The following is a 15,307-nucleotide window of genomic DNA, read 5'->3' as shown; positions in this document are numbered from 1 at the left end:
CATCGCACGTTAAGGTTAAGATGGATGGGTCAAAGAGAAATGGAAGTAGAGAGGAGATAAAGATAGATTTTTTGGCTTTAGACAAAACATAATTTTGAAGTTAGAAATACCCAATTAAGATCCTAAACTAGATACTCTGCACAGACAAACTGAAAATGGGACTTGAGTCCCTAAATAGTCATAAGTGGCAAGTAATCGGTTCTATACGGGTTTGAGGAATCGGGATCAGATCGACCAGACCGGTCTATTCGGTTTGGAATCAGCCACGATCTCGATTACAGCCGATCTAGAACAGTATGGAAGTTGATTCTAGGATGACTAAATGGCTGATCGATCTTAAACGGAATTGAATCAGAACCGGCCATGACCAATTCTGATCCCGATTCCGAACTCTTGGAGCCTGGTTCTATACCAATCTGAAGATAAAAGGGAGGGGAAAATCGGACCTGGCTCTCCTCCAACTCCCGCCACAAATTGGGGGAAAATCCCATGCAAAGCAATTGTTAGTACCTAGATGGATGAATCCATCCATCTAAAGATGTTGTAAGCTTTGGATCATAACATTGTTGCCTTGGGATTCATTTGTTAATTTGTGATGGTTGTTTCTCCCCGTGGTTTGCTGATTTACATTGTTCCCTCTTTGTAATTTCTATTGCTTTCCTGTTAAAATTTGAAAAGGTGTTCTACTCTCTAATCTAAGCTTCCCATGCTCAAGAGTCAAGATCTTTGTATAGCTTGTCTAAAACTAGATTCCTATACTACCAACATGGTTATAAAACACGGTATCGGTACCTGTATTGGCCTTGGCCCATACTGATAAGGATATTAATATGGATCCGGCATTCCGGATCGTTCATCAATACTGATATGTATCGGCCAATATAATATGTCCGCTACCGTGTTTTAGAACCATACTACCAGACCTCACAATACTATAAATTAAATAAGGATGTTTACAGACCATTAAAAAAAAAGACCAAGTTTTCCTTTAGCCACAGGCTTCTTGATGGGGACAAGTGGTATTGAGAGGGTATTTTGGGAACACCAGCAGCGAAGGAAACCATTGTTCTAAAAAAAATGAAGACCATGTGGGAAAAGTTCCTACGATGTTGGAGAAAAGAACGTTGCCGGGCAGCATAGCGTACACTTGCACCTCCTGTGTCATACAGGTAGAGGGTACTCTGAGCAAGTGACATAGGGAGCACACCAATGAGGCACGGCAAAACAGATTCATACATAGGGATAGAGATGTCATTTCATTATGGAGGAGAGAGATAGGGTGCTAGTGTACCCTCTATAGTGGCTCATAATCTTTTTTCTTAATATTTTTTAGACATTGATTGCCAAGGAAAAACTTCCGATGCAACCAATGTAACGTAAGCCTTCTCACATAGGCTGCAGCTTTAGCGTTGAAATTGAATTGACTTCAGTTAAGCCTAAGGTTTCGGGTATCAGTGCAGGCATTGTACAGGGGTGCAAGTTTGGCCCTGTTGGCCCGAACCCGCCCTGGCCTGCCCTGAGTTCAAACAAGGCCTGGGCTGAGATATTTGGCCCTGAAGGCGAGGCGGGTCAAGGCTGAAAATTTCTGGCCTTGAGTCAGGGTCAGTTCGGGCCAAGGTTGAGACCTCGGGCTAAGCCTGGCCTGGCCCGACCCTATTTTAAGTTATACTATAAAATATATATTGATAATATATATATGGGAAAAAGAACTCTATCCAGGAGTGTGGCCTACGCCAGCCCTCCCATGAGTCTATCTCTCTCCTTCCTATGTAAAAAGACACCTCTGCCCCTTTGTTTTAAGGAGGAGAGAGATAGACACATAGGAGTACTAGCGTAGGCCACACTCCCGGATAGAAAACTGCTTCCCTATATATATATATATACTAGTAAATGTGCACATGTGATCATATGTTGAGGCAATATAGAAGCAAGGATAAATCCAATAGAAAACAAGATATCTTGAGAGAGAAGGAATGTGAGGGAGAGAGAGAGAGAGAACGAGGTTTAGGGGGGAGGGTGCATGTAATCGTGGAGGGAGGGAAAACCAGGTCTAAAGATTTTTGTGTGTTGAGTGAGAGAGAGAGAGAGAGAGAGAGTGAATTTGGGAAGGAACTAGAAAGAGAGAATGAAAGGGGATAGAGGGGAGAAGTTTGAAGGGGCAGGAGAGAGATTGAGTATAAGAAAGATATTTTCCTCCAAAATGTCTAAAGGAGAAAGAGAGTTTGTTAAATTAAATAATATATTTAATTTCTCTTTCTCTCTCTTCTACCAATCAATTTTAAGAGAGAGAATTTAAATAATATTTAAGATAAATATATTCAAGAGAGAGAGAGAGAGAGCTAATCAATTTTTAATGTCTACTATTTGCATTTCACATAAAAAAACATAAGCTACAAATCAGTGCAGTTGCTAACCAGCAAAATTACTTTATAAGCTCCAATCAACAACCAAGGTATGAATATACCTTGGTGTGCATATGTTGTTGAGGCTCATGGCTAATGTTGTCACCCTTGACAAAATGTGTTTACGAACACAAAAGCCATTGTCAATCAAAATGACATGAATAGAGTGCATCTACGCCACTCCATTCCATTAAGCAGCAATACAAATCACTCAATTTTGTTAGGAAACAAGGTAATGAAAAAAATGAAAGTGAAGAGAGAATGAAAAGAAATAAATTGTACTTCCTTAGAACTATATAATTGAAAAGGGACAGGACAAAAAACATAAGAACATTGGCATTTAGTTGGTAAGTCTCTTACTAACCCTATGGTATCTTTACAACCAAGCGTATGAAAGAAATACACGTTACACAGTTAGAGATTGAAAATATAGGCATCAAGAGCAAAAACCCTACTGCATTTTCAATCCAGAAATACATTGGAATGACATCAATTTTTATGTATCTACGCATCCGAGGAAAATATCAACAAGGCCATGAGACTTGAAGAGATGCAATATCTCCTATAGAAAAGGGTTCACAGCCTCATGGGGAAGAATAGTGATGAGTCAATTATCAATCCTCTAAACGACTCCCGTTACACAAATGGTGCTCCCTTCCATGATGTACCTATGAAGACCCAAGAGAGTAAAAAGAAGGTGCTTTAGCACATCTAAGAATGCATATTAGAGATCAGTTTAAACCAGCTTTGTCAGCTTTAAATAATATTAAAATTGGGTGGGGGGAACAACATTGAAATTTTTTTTTATGTAAATCATTGTGCCAAACCTCAAACGTACAAACAAATTTCAAATTAGAGGGCTTGAATTCTCACCCTACTTTGCAAAGCATTATCTGGTCATCACTTGAGAGGTTCTTCTCTAAAGACCAACTGATAAATTCAATAGAGAGATCTCTGTTGTCTGTTTAGTAGCAAAATTAAGTCAATCCAGCAAATTCAATCAACAAAAATGCTATCTTTTAAAATTTGTCAAATTTGAAACTCTGTCAGAGACTTATTCATAGCATACCAACAGTCTAAAACTTAGAATGGTCCATAGATTTTTATCAACTCTGAAGGAAAAGGCAGGTACAGGTACAAGCAAAAAACATAATTAGGGTACAAGAGAAACTTCACCCTCTTTACGACATTTGTTTGAAACAGACAGTTTCCCATGAAGAGATGTACAACAAAACAAGTAATTTGAACAAAAATTGCATGAAATTAAAATCATGGCAAACTTATCAGCAGTAAATCTGTAACACTGTTCTTATGCAAGAAATGAGCAACAAAAAATGGAAAAAGTAGAGAGAACTGATATGCCGATTCAAGCAATAACCATGAAATATTCTTATTTTGGATGACCAATTAAACAGAGAAGATCAATCACCATGGATATATCTATAGAACAGTAAAGAAAATGAGTTAGTACGAATGCTATTCTTCTCAATCATGCATCATCATGTCATTTAAGCAAATTTACATGACCTCGACAACTTCTGGTCAATCAATAAGGCTAACAATCATGGTAATTCTCTATCTAAGAATTTAAATAATGTATCGCATTTTTACATATTTAGAACCTCTGAATTCCAATCACCAAAAATCTCCAATCCAGTATGAGTGAGATTTTGGGTAAATAACAGAGGATCTGTCATTACATGGAATTTTAATGAAGTTCTGATATACTCATCTGCAACATAAAGAAAGAACCAGAACAGGGAATGATTTAAGCTGAAAGAATGCCATAAATGCTGCACCAATCAGCTTGAAAAAAGGCCAAGCCATTGGATCCAAGCATGAGCCCATCCAAACCATCTCAAACCCAGGCTCACGTCAAATTAGCTTCATTTTGACAAGTTCAAACTCGTTGGAGTTGGAGAAGCAAAGAAATAAATACAGGATGGAAATATCAAACTAAAGCATAACACTTAAATTCAAACAATAAGCAAAACACGTTATACTGAAAAAGTGAGAAGCATACAAACCCAAATTCCTTACTAATTCATTTGTCATTACGCATTAGCTTAGAAAAAGTGATTGTTCCACAGTATTCTTGTAGGTCATCATTATCTACATCATCAGCAATGTTACATGGGGTGGGGGAGAGGAGGGTTATTGTATATCAGATACCAATGGTAGTAACAACCTTATATTTATGGATTTGATCCTTATGTCTTTCACCAAATTGATGATGCAATATTTGCCCCTGCTCAGCTTTCTTTTGTGCTCATGCTACATATAAAGCCTTTGAGTCTGCTCAGGAAAAATTAAAGGGGAAAAAATTAGGATCATCATAAGGCAGCATTTCTTAGTATGATATATTTTTTTTTTTGGTGAAGATCTTAGTATGATATTTTGCTGGTTATCAAAAACACAAAAACTTACTAAGTTGTGTTTCATTCATTGCCTCCATTGCCCATTAAGCCTCATCAGGATTATCAAAGTTCACAAATCCAAAACCCCTTGAGTTCCCATTATTGTCCTTTGAGATTATCAGAATAGTAATTTTTCCAAAATCAAAGAGCTTTTCTTGTAGAAATTTTTCTTTGATATCTGGATCCAAATTCTTCATGTACAGACTGGTGAACTTTGCATGAGGGCTGGGTAAAAACCATTCGCTCTTTTTTACAAAATTACCAGCATATCTGTATCATGCAGAAGTTTTCTTTTGTTTTTTTTGGTAAAAACAAAAGTCATGGATCCAGAAAAAAAATTATATCAAGATCAATGAGTGGGATTTAACAGAAGATTACAACAAAAAAACAATGTGCAAGGATTGAAACGACAAAAAAAAACAAAAAAAAAAAAAAAAACATAAAAGAACATTAGAGTGACTTACAAATCAGAGTGAATATTAAAAAACATTACCTACGACATGACTGACAAATCAAAGTTAACTAATCAACAAAAAGAAGCCAACCAAAAAACATGGAAGATCCAGTTAAGCAAACAGAAGGAAGAATACAACACCAATCCAATTATGATGTAAAGGCTAATACCCTTTTTCATGTTATTTTTCTTATTTGCTGATGAAAGCAAATCAAATATATATAGGAAAACCCAAAACCCTAATCCTCACACAGTTACAATTTACAGGCAATTTTACCCTGTAAATGTAATGGACCTGCAGAATACAAGACACCCAACCGCAACAAGGTTAACCATGTATTAACAAAGATTGCATCAAGGAAGACATTTTATACTTGAACTCTCCCACCGACTTTTCCTGACAAAGAACCGCTAAGACCTCTGCTTCCTGTCACCGACATCGGTGTATCACCATCAAATGTATCGATTTTGTTAAACGTTAATTGAAAGCAAACAGAATGGAAGCTGGAATTACTTCGAATTGGAAAGAAAACAGAAACTAATGTCCCCTCTAAATCATTAATTCCATGTATCCCTTTCGCTAAATCTTTTGTTAGGAAAGAAATACATATTAATATTGATAGAAGAACAAGAATAAGAACCTCATGAATGTCTTCGGGTACCGAGAAAGTGGTCAGATTCACGCAGATATCTTTGTGCTGCTCCCAATTAATGGGCCTGTTGCTTCCCAGATTCAAACCAAGATAATCGCGTCTGTTTCCGACTGATGGTATGATCGCAGGATATTTTCTTGGCGCAATATTATAGCTATGCCCTATATTTCCGCCATTGATGTGTTTCTTCTGCGTCATTGGAGAGAGAGAGAAGAGGTGGCAATGTGATAAATTAATAAAAATGAAAAACGAAAAGCAGCAGTCAAAAACTTCAGAGATTTATATTTTGGGGGTTAGGGGATGCACGAAAACCCTAGCTACTGAAAGAAGGCAAAGCAGCACCAGTTTACCTTACATATATCGCACTAATCGGAGGAGCAATGTAGCATTTGGTTTTGGGTTTGGGTTGAAGAGAGCTCTTTGCTAGTCTTGTATAGATGTAGATTCCGAAACCTAGGTTCCTGAATTGTTATCCTCAGCCAGTCCATTTGAAACTGATCGGGAAAAATAGGTCGGCCGAAGTAGAAAGTTCCGGCGTTCCCTGAGAAAACGCCATTAGAGAACCTGTACTGGTGAAGATGGTGAGCCTGTGTCTGTGTCTGCATATGCACGGTAGAGAGATGGCCATCATTAGTTAATCCTTCAAAGTTGACAGGGCAGAACCTCGAGTATGGAACATACGCAAGAAATATACTAAAATCAATGTGAGAAGAAAAGAGAGAGAGAGAGAACCGTCTTGGCCATACTAAAATTTATGAGTTTTTTTTTTTTTTGGGTAAGACTAAAATTTATGAGTTTACCGATAAAGAAATTGAGAATTTTTTTTTTTGGGTGCAACTAATGAAACTGAGCTTAGAAAAGCAATTGTGGGAGAGAGAATTTAGAAGGATATCGATTGAGGTGGGTATTAGGATGGGTGGGATATTTTAGAAAGAGAGAGAGAGAGGGGGAGGGAAAGAAAATTGGAAGTAAAAAAGAAACTGGGAGAGAGTGTAGTAAAAAAAAAAAGGAAAGTAGAGAGAGAGTATAGAATGAATGAGAGATGAGAGGAATAAAGAAATTTTTTTTTTTTTTTTTTGGGTAGAAGAAATTAATTTTTAATGAGTCTCTTTTTTTGTAATGATTTTTATTGAGTAATTGAATATTAATAAAATAAAAAAGGTACCAGCATTTTGGAAAAAATAAAAAAAAAATGGAAAAAATATAGTAAAAAAGATAAGGTATTTAATTAAAAAGAAAGGATAAAGTTGTCAAATGAAAAACTAACTACGAAGCATACATTCGTACACTTATATAATAGTATAGTATAATATGATAGTATGATATGATATGATAGCATGATATATAGTATAAACTTTAAACGGCACCCACATTTTGTTATATAATATATTATATATGAAGATAATAAGTTATATAACCCTATATTTTATTATAGTGTTATTTTATATAAAATTGATAATTTCCCCTAGTCTATTCTAGCCCATGCATTTCCTTGTCTCTCCCCATGATCAAGGCCAATCAGGCTCAGTTCGGCCCAACCTTGAGGGCAGGTCAGGGTTGGATTTTTCAGGCCCTGAGTCAGGATCGGGTCGAGCCCGAATCTAGCTAAGGGGACTTAGAGTTGGGCTATGGTTTAATAAAGCTCGACCCAACCGACCCTGTTGCAGCCCTACAGTATGGTCACCACCGATACTAATATTGATACGATGCATACTGAACCGTATTGGGCTGGTATTAGGTATAAATTAAAAAAAAATTATATTTTTTAACCGATACCTAAATCCATGGTTAAGACTATTGTTTTACTCGTAGTTTAAGGGTGATTTTTTTTTCATATGCGACCTCTGTTTCTTTCTCTTCTTCACCAACGCTCTGAGCTCCTCTCCTCTCTTGTTATTCGTATGTTTTATTTAAGAATGTTGGAAATTTAGGGTTTCAGGCTTAATCGACTGAGGGTTTTAATGAATTTAAGCGGTGGAAGAAGTAGGTATGGAAGGTGAGAAACAGGATTTTAATGAAATAGAACTAAGGTTTGTAGATCTCTAGAACAAGGTTCGAGAGAGAGCTTACCTTCACTCAGGATCACAAGCAAGCAAAAGCCTTCTTTGCGAGCAAGCGAGGTAGAGCGCGAGTCACAAACACTCAGGATCATGAGCAAGCAAGAGCCTTCTTCGCGAGCAAGCAAGGTAGAGCACGACGCACGAATGCGAGAGCTAGAGAGACACAAACGGATTTGAGACTTGAAAGTTTAAAAATCCCGATAAACTTAAAAATCAGAATAAATGATTTGTTCTAATTTGTCATAAATATAAATAAACATTATAAATTATATCAAACACTTGTAAAAATAGAAATTAATAACATAAATACAAATACAAATCATACCAAAGATACCTTAAACGGTATCGTGCATTAGAGGGTAGCAAGGTCATTTTAATATAATTTATGGCATTTTCCTAGGCTTTTTAATTCATTCCTTATTACTCCTTTCGTTTTTTCCGACGCAGATTTGAGATATTGACAGGCTAAGATCGACAAATCGAGACGGAGAAGGATAGGAGGAAGAGTGAGCAAGGGAAGAATCTCTTGCAGGCCGGCAAAGAGGTTTAAGGTAGTGGCATATCCGTACCGAACTCAATCTGTTTACATCTCTACTTGGAACAATTTCTAGAAGAAATTATATTGATAATTGGTAATCTTCCTTCTTCGTTTTAATGCAGGCTTCGATTTCCGACTTCGGTGTTCTTTGCGGTTGATGGTTCATATCCCAGCAGTTTCCTCTAATAAAGACTTTGGTATGCGGGTGATCCCTTAAAATTCCATTTCTCCTAACCGAAGATCAAATAGGCCTTTCTACCGCACCTTATTATTGACTTAATGTGTTCTCTAAGATAATTAAACCTGGTTTATGAATCCAATCCTTAGATATGCATTCTTCTTTCTCTTTCCCCTTTTTCTCCAAGGAACAAAAATAGTACTGTCTACAGCACCCCTCCCCTTCCCAAAAAACGAAGGATAATCATCCAGGTAGAGTGCTTTAATCGTGATTGTTTGAACAGTTATCTGTTATAGAATCTTGATGCTTAGTTTTTGATGTTATTAGAACTGGCTTTGCCTGATCAACTACATGTTTAATGCAATTTTTTTCTTTATCTAAAGGTTTTCCACTGCTTATCTAATTTCCAAAGCTCTTTACATTGTGCGACTTGATGTTGTCCATGTATTTGGTTTTCTGGGTTTCAGTGATGTTGAGATGGATGAGTGGTAAAACTAGAAAATATAATTTAAGGAATGAACAAATTAGAGCTACTTTAGGAGTTCTAATACCTGATAAATTCAGAGAAAGTCATTCCAGGTGGTTGGACATGTGCATTGAGGATTTTGAATGCTTTAAGTGAAGAGGAGTGATTCAGATTGGAGGAACCAAAAGAGCCAGGGTAGTCCTAAAAATGATTCTAGGAGAAGTGTGAGGAAAGACATACATGGCTTAGGACTAGTAAAAAATATGACTTTGAATAGAATTGATTGGAGAAAGTAGATCCATGTAGCCAACCCTATTTAGTTGGGGTAAGGCTGAGTTGAGTTGGGTTTTAGTGATTTTCCCAATTGCATGAATGAGAAGGATGGGTGTATTGAACTATTGAATACTTGAGCTGCCACCCTAGGCTTGGTGTTTAGGTCTCTAGTTCTTGATAGCAGAGACCCAGGATCGAATCCCCCTCATGTTGGGGGGGGGGGTGGGTGGCTTGGTTATTGAATACTTCTAGTTTAATAGAGAGCTCTAGTTATTTCCTGTATAATGTGGCATAAAGTATATCTGGCTCTATTCTCTTTGATCAGTAGTTCCCCCCCCCCCCCGCCCCCGCGGAGGGTGGTTTAAAATGACACATTGTTTGGATGACATTTAGTGTGGAAGTGAATTGATTATCAGTACATAAGATTATAAAAATGGTGTTGGTTTTAATAGGGACACAGATGGTTTGTGTGATTACATCAATTTTAAATGTTACTTATCTTCAATGAGGCTGTTGTGGAGGTCAAAGTGTGAAGGACATAAAAGAAAGTTCCAGATTTTCGACTGCTTGTTTTGGCCATTGGTCTGGTCTATATTTATCTCAACAGATGCTTATTATTGAATCATCTAGGATGAGAGGCCCTGGAGGAGGTGTCTTCAAACTATACTGATGCAGTTACGATTGTCCAATTGGGTCAATTGGGCATCAAAAGACTTTATTTTGGCTTATGGTTGGGTTCTATGGACCTTAGGCTTCTTATTTATTGGGTTTATTGATGTAATGGGCCTAATTTATAAGCCTATAAAGTGGGCATAACATTAGTACACGGGATTAGTAGTTAAATTGAGTGTTTGAGTTTGATCAGGATATTTAATAGCTAGATAGAATTATGTTTTGAGTTTATTTACGTTATTGAATGTATTAGTTATTAGAAGTCCTTTTATGAGTCAAATTAGGAATTTTACAAGGTCTATCATCTATATGTATGTAATACATCCCCCATCAATTAGAGAGGATTTGAATAAAGAATGAGTTTTTTCTAAGAGTTTTGGTGCTGTTGAGCAATGCATACGGGATTGGTATCCCAAACCTGATTTCTTCTCTCTTCTTCCTCCCAAGAAGATTGATCTCATCTCTCTTCCCATCCCCTTTCTATCAAATTCTTCAACAACCCCAGTTATGCCCTATTCGATCTCTTGAAGCTCTCATTCAAGTTCTGGTTCAAGTTTTGATTTTATTCAATGAGAAATCTGAGAAATTTTCTGTTGCAGCTCAAGTATTCAAGGAGAAATCTGAGAAATCGTAGCTGGGGTGTGCGAGGGATAATCGAGGTTGGGGGAGAGATTTTCAAGGGAGAGGAAATTTGTTTGGGGGAAATAATCAAGGGAGAAGAAATCGGTTGGGGTTGGTACTTACCTGGACACTAGAGCTGGGAGTGAGAAAGCAGGAGAGCGAGGAGCTCACCGGTTTCTTTGGTCTCATCGGGAGACTCTCTGAGCGATTCCTACTTTTAGAATGTTACAGTGAGCGAGAGAGAATAGTACTTTTTGGCAAATCTCCTACATAAAACCATATATTCTTCTCCAATTTCAACTCACAGTTTCCCTTACCCAAACTCAATCCAAACAAGATATGCATAAACATATCTCAAACTGGACTAGTTCATCTCCATCTGGATACCGAAATGGATTTGGGTCGGTCCAAGGTAGTGCACCTGCATCAGATACTGTACTTGCCAATTCCTGCCAATTATACGTATCTGTTTTGGTAGGGGATAAACTTTGATGAGGAATTTGAAAGAAAATAAAAATCTTTTAGGTCTGTTAGTGTAAGACCTGTTTTCAATGCCCCTGCAGGTGGTTTGGATAAATGGTGCAACCTTGGTCTCTATGGTGTAAATTTCTGTTGCTGCTTGGTTTTACACTACTTTGTTCATGAGTTATTTAGAAATTGGAATGAGTGAGCTCCAAATATCAGTTATGTTGCCTTTGCATTGCTTAGCTGGCTGATCAGTGATCTGAACATGGATTCTAACCATAAACCATTTTGAACTAAGCTAAAAGTTCATGCCCAAGTACATAATATCTAGAGGCCAAAGCGCAGGCCCCTTCTCTTATGCATATCATCCCTCTCAAAATTGGACTTCGATATTCCCGTACGATGCCCGTAAAGATTCCAATCCTCTTTTCCTTTTGTACTTTGTTCCTTCTTTTGCTCTGTCTCATGACACAACATAGAGATGATTAAGGAGGAGATGGTCAGGTTACCATGATAATTACCATATTTTTGGAGATGGTGGCTTTCTTTATTGGTTTTTAAGGCTTTGTTCTTTTCTTTATGGATCTCAGGAAAAGTGAATGTAACTAATTATCTTGTAGAGTAGATGGTTTGGTAGCTAATGTTTAGGAGTTCGAAAGGGAACTTGAGTTCTATTTCTTGTCCTAAATGGATTGCCTTTAGATGAAATGGGTAAACTTCTTGTAAAGGAAGAATTTCAGGAAAAATCTGTGCCCCCTCCCCTCCCTGAAGAAAAAGAAACCATTTTTCTTGGGTTTTGCTGGGTAACAAACATAGCCTTTATGTAATTTGTTCTTATTTGGTCCCAATTATAGGTGGTCTAATTACAATTATTATTAGCAGCTGTCTGAAAATTAGTGTGTTCTAGTATTCTCCATCATTCACCTTGCTGTGATTAATTCTTAGCACTCTGCAACTTACATCCATTTGCCTTGCTGTGATTAATTCTGAACACTTTGCAACTACATCCATTCACCTTTTTGTTTACCTGTTTACCAACAAACATTTACCAAACTATACTGCAACCATCAATCCATATCCTTTCCAATGTCTACCATGGCTCGTGTGCATAAGAAGTGGAAATCTCCATTGATTATAGAAGGGGATTTAAATAATCTATCTCAGAACCTACATTTTTGAATCTACCTGACTGTACTATATATCTGCGTGCAACCCTATATGCCATAGGTAATGTGGTTGGATTAAAATCTTTCTAAATTAACATTTAGCCTATTCCTTCTATGTCGCAGGGTTGAAACCTTTCTCCAGGAAAGGCGAAGGTGGTATTTCTTTTTCTGGTGAAGAGGTCATTAAGATGAAAGTTGCAGCAACAAGAGCAGTAACGCTTGGAGGAGAATTGGAAGGGGACGAGGGCAATGACGGGTTCAGAACGCCAACATCTTCCCATCACAAAATGCCAGTGATCTATCCATTGACACCTGTAGCAAGGACACCCGACCCTATCCCAGAAGAAGAGCTTCTTTCAGTTCATGCTGCTATTTCTTCCTCATCTCCTTCGACATGATCTTGGCCATAAGATCAAAAGAGTTCGTGGAGGTGACGATGACACGGAATGATTTTCCTCTTTTCTCTATTGAAACTGTGATTTACTGTGTTTGTGAAGAAACTATTTCGGAAATTAAAATTAAATTAAGTTAAATTAGCCTTCGTTGTTTGTTTTGTTCATATTTATTAATGATCTCCTCTTCCTTTGCAGAGATGCCCTTAGTGGGCTTGTCAAATTCAGAGCTGTTACAAGTTGAGAACGATCCGAAAGTGATGGGCATGTCAAATTCAGAAATTGCCTCTTCTTCTGACACAGGTGGGTTAGGTAGAGAATACGAAGGGGCACACTTTAAAATCTTTTTAAATTAACAATTAGCCTATTCCTTCTATGTTGCAGGGTTGAAACCTTTGGAAGGGGTCGAGGGCAATGTCGGGTTCAGAACGCCAACATCTTCGCATCACAAAATGCCAGTGATCTATCCATTGACACCTGTAGCAAGGACACCCGAACCTCTCCCAGAAGAAGAGCTTCTTCCAGTTCGTGCAGCTATTTCTTCCTATCTCCTTCGACATGATCTTGGCCGTAAGATCAAAAGAGTTCGTGGAGGTGACGATGACACGGAATGATTTTCCTCTTCTCTATTGAAACTGTGATTTACTGTGTATATGAGGAAACTATTTCGGAAATTAAATTTAGAGTAAATTACTCCCTCCGCCCCTCGATTATGTTCGAATGACAAACCCCACCCCTTGGTATTGAGTAATAATTCTCCCCTCCCTTGCATTCGCAAGATTCTATCAACGGTACCCATTCGAAGGATCGGTGGATGATTAATTCTGGGATTTTAATCGATGGGATCAAAATCGACAAAAATCGACATATATATGAGGGTGGAAGAACACCTTTTTAGACATCTATGAGATTAATTATACTATAGGCCTTTGCAAGTGTTCCCCTCATTTCATTTTTGTTCCCTGAAATCCTGATCACATCCCTCTGATATCCATTGATAGATTTTGATTGGAATTTCTTTTCTCCTTGATCGATTTCTGTTTTTTTCCCCCTGAAAATGTTATGTTTTCTTCTTTAAATTTGTTGATTCATACTTGTCTTTCCAACCGCTCCATCTCCCACAGTGACACACATGATGAACTTGAAAGCACTCATCCTAAGGACTAGCAGTTTAAGAGTGCTTCAACAGTAGCTTTTTAGCTGCAGCAGAAGCAGATGAAATGGTATCGAGTAGCTAAGTTTAGTGGAAAAAGAAGCTTAGCTTTCCAGATTTGAATAAAAGATTGGAGAAGGAGAAGGATTATACGGAGAAAGAGAGACTAGAGAAGAAGGGTTCTGGAGCTCAGTCCATCAAATGGGTTCAAGACAAAATTTGAGAAGAAATAAAAAATACTAAAAAACAGAAAGAGAGAGAGAGAGAGAGAGAGAGAGAGCCAAAGGGCCTGCCTTACTGCAAATTACGTCCCTCTCAATAAATTTCAAATCGGAGCAGTTCTAACAATTGATAAAATTGGGGCTTGACCCCTCCAAGCACCGTGGAATCCGTGGATAGAGAGGGAGAGAACGAATAAGAGAGGCGGAGAGAGAGAGAAATGGAGTCAACCAGACGGTAGGTACTTCTGAATTCCCTTGTCCTGCCATTGAATTCGATTTCCGGTGACAACAACAGTAATGGTGGTGCCCTCCAGAGTCTGAATTCCTTTGTCTTGCCGTCAAATTCGATTTATCTTTCAGCATTGAGAAGCCTGGATATTCTTGATTTTTGGTGCAACGGTAAAGGTTGCTCCATTATGACCCAAGTGGTCATGGGTTTGAGTATGGAAATAGTCTCTTTGAAAGCAAGGGTAAGATTACGTACATTGTGCACTGGGTACACCCTTTTTAGTTTTTTTTTTTATGTATTGCTCATTTGTGTTTTTTTATAGCTTCTTCATAATCTCGTGACCTTGTTGCTCTGAGACATCTTATTCTCTGTGTTATTGTGTTCTCTATCTGTTGTTCCTCATCTTCATGCACTATGCTTATTTTCTCTTGGAATGTTAGAGGACTTCAATATTCCCCCTTTACAAATAGATGTATCGCATCAGTTGTCGAAACTGTAACCTAATATAGTTTTCTTATGTGAAACAAAATGTATAGAGCACTCTAATTTTAGTCTCCCTTGCTCTTTAAAGCCCTATAAGTTTGTTAGGGTTTTTTAATAGGGAGGGAGTTGAAGGATCTAAAGGAGGTCTATGGGTTTTGGCTCTTTCTTATACTTTTGTTCATAAAGTTGATACTTGGAAATGTTTTGTTGCTGTTTTCATTGATGATGTGTGGAATGGGTGAGTCCGGAAACAGCCCTTACAAATAGGTCACGGGTTCGAGTTTGAAAACAGCTCTCTACAAAAGCAGGGGTAAGGCTGCATACATTATGACCCTCCCCAGACCTGCAGTGGTGAAAGCCTCTCTCAATTCATGAATATCTTGGGGACTCTTTGGTTCATATTTCCACCAAATATCTTGTCTTATTGGTAGCGGGGAACTCTAATGCCAATTTAGGAGAGGCTG

This window comes from Telopea speciosissima, chromosome 3 (genome assembly GCF_018873765.1).
Source record: "Telopea speciosissima isolate NSW1024214 ecotype Mountain lineage chromosome 3, Tspe_v1, whole genome shotgun sequence".
In the NCBI taxonomy this organism is placed as follows: Eukaryota; Viridiplantae; Streptophyta; class Magnoliopsida; order Proteales; family Proteaceae; genus Telopea; species Telopea speciosissima.
This window is presented reverse-complemented; position numbering follows the sequence as displayed.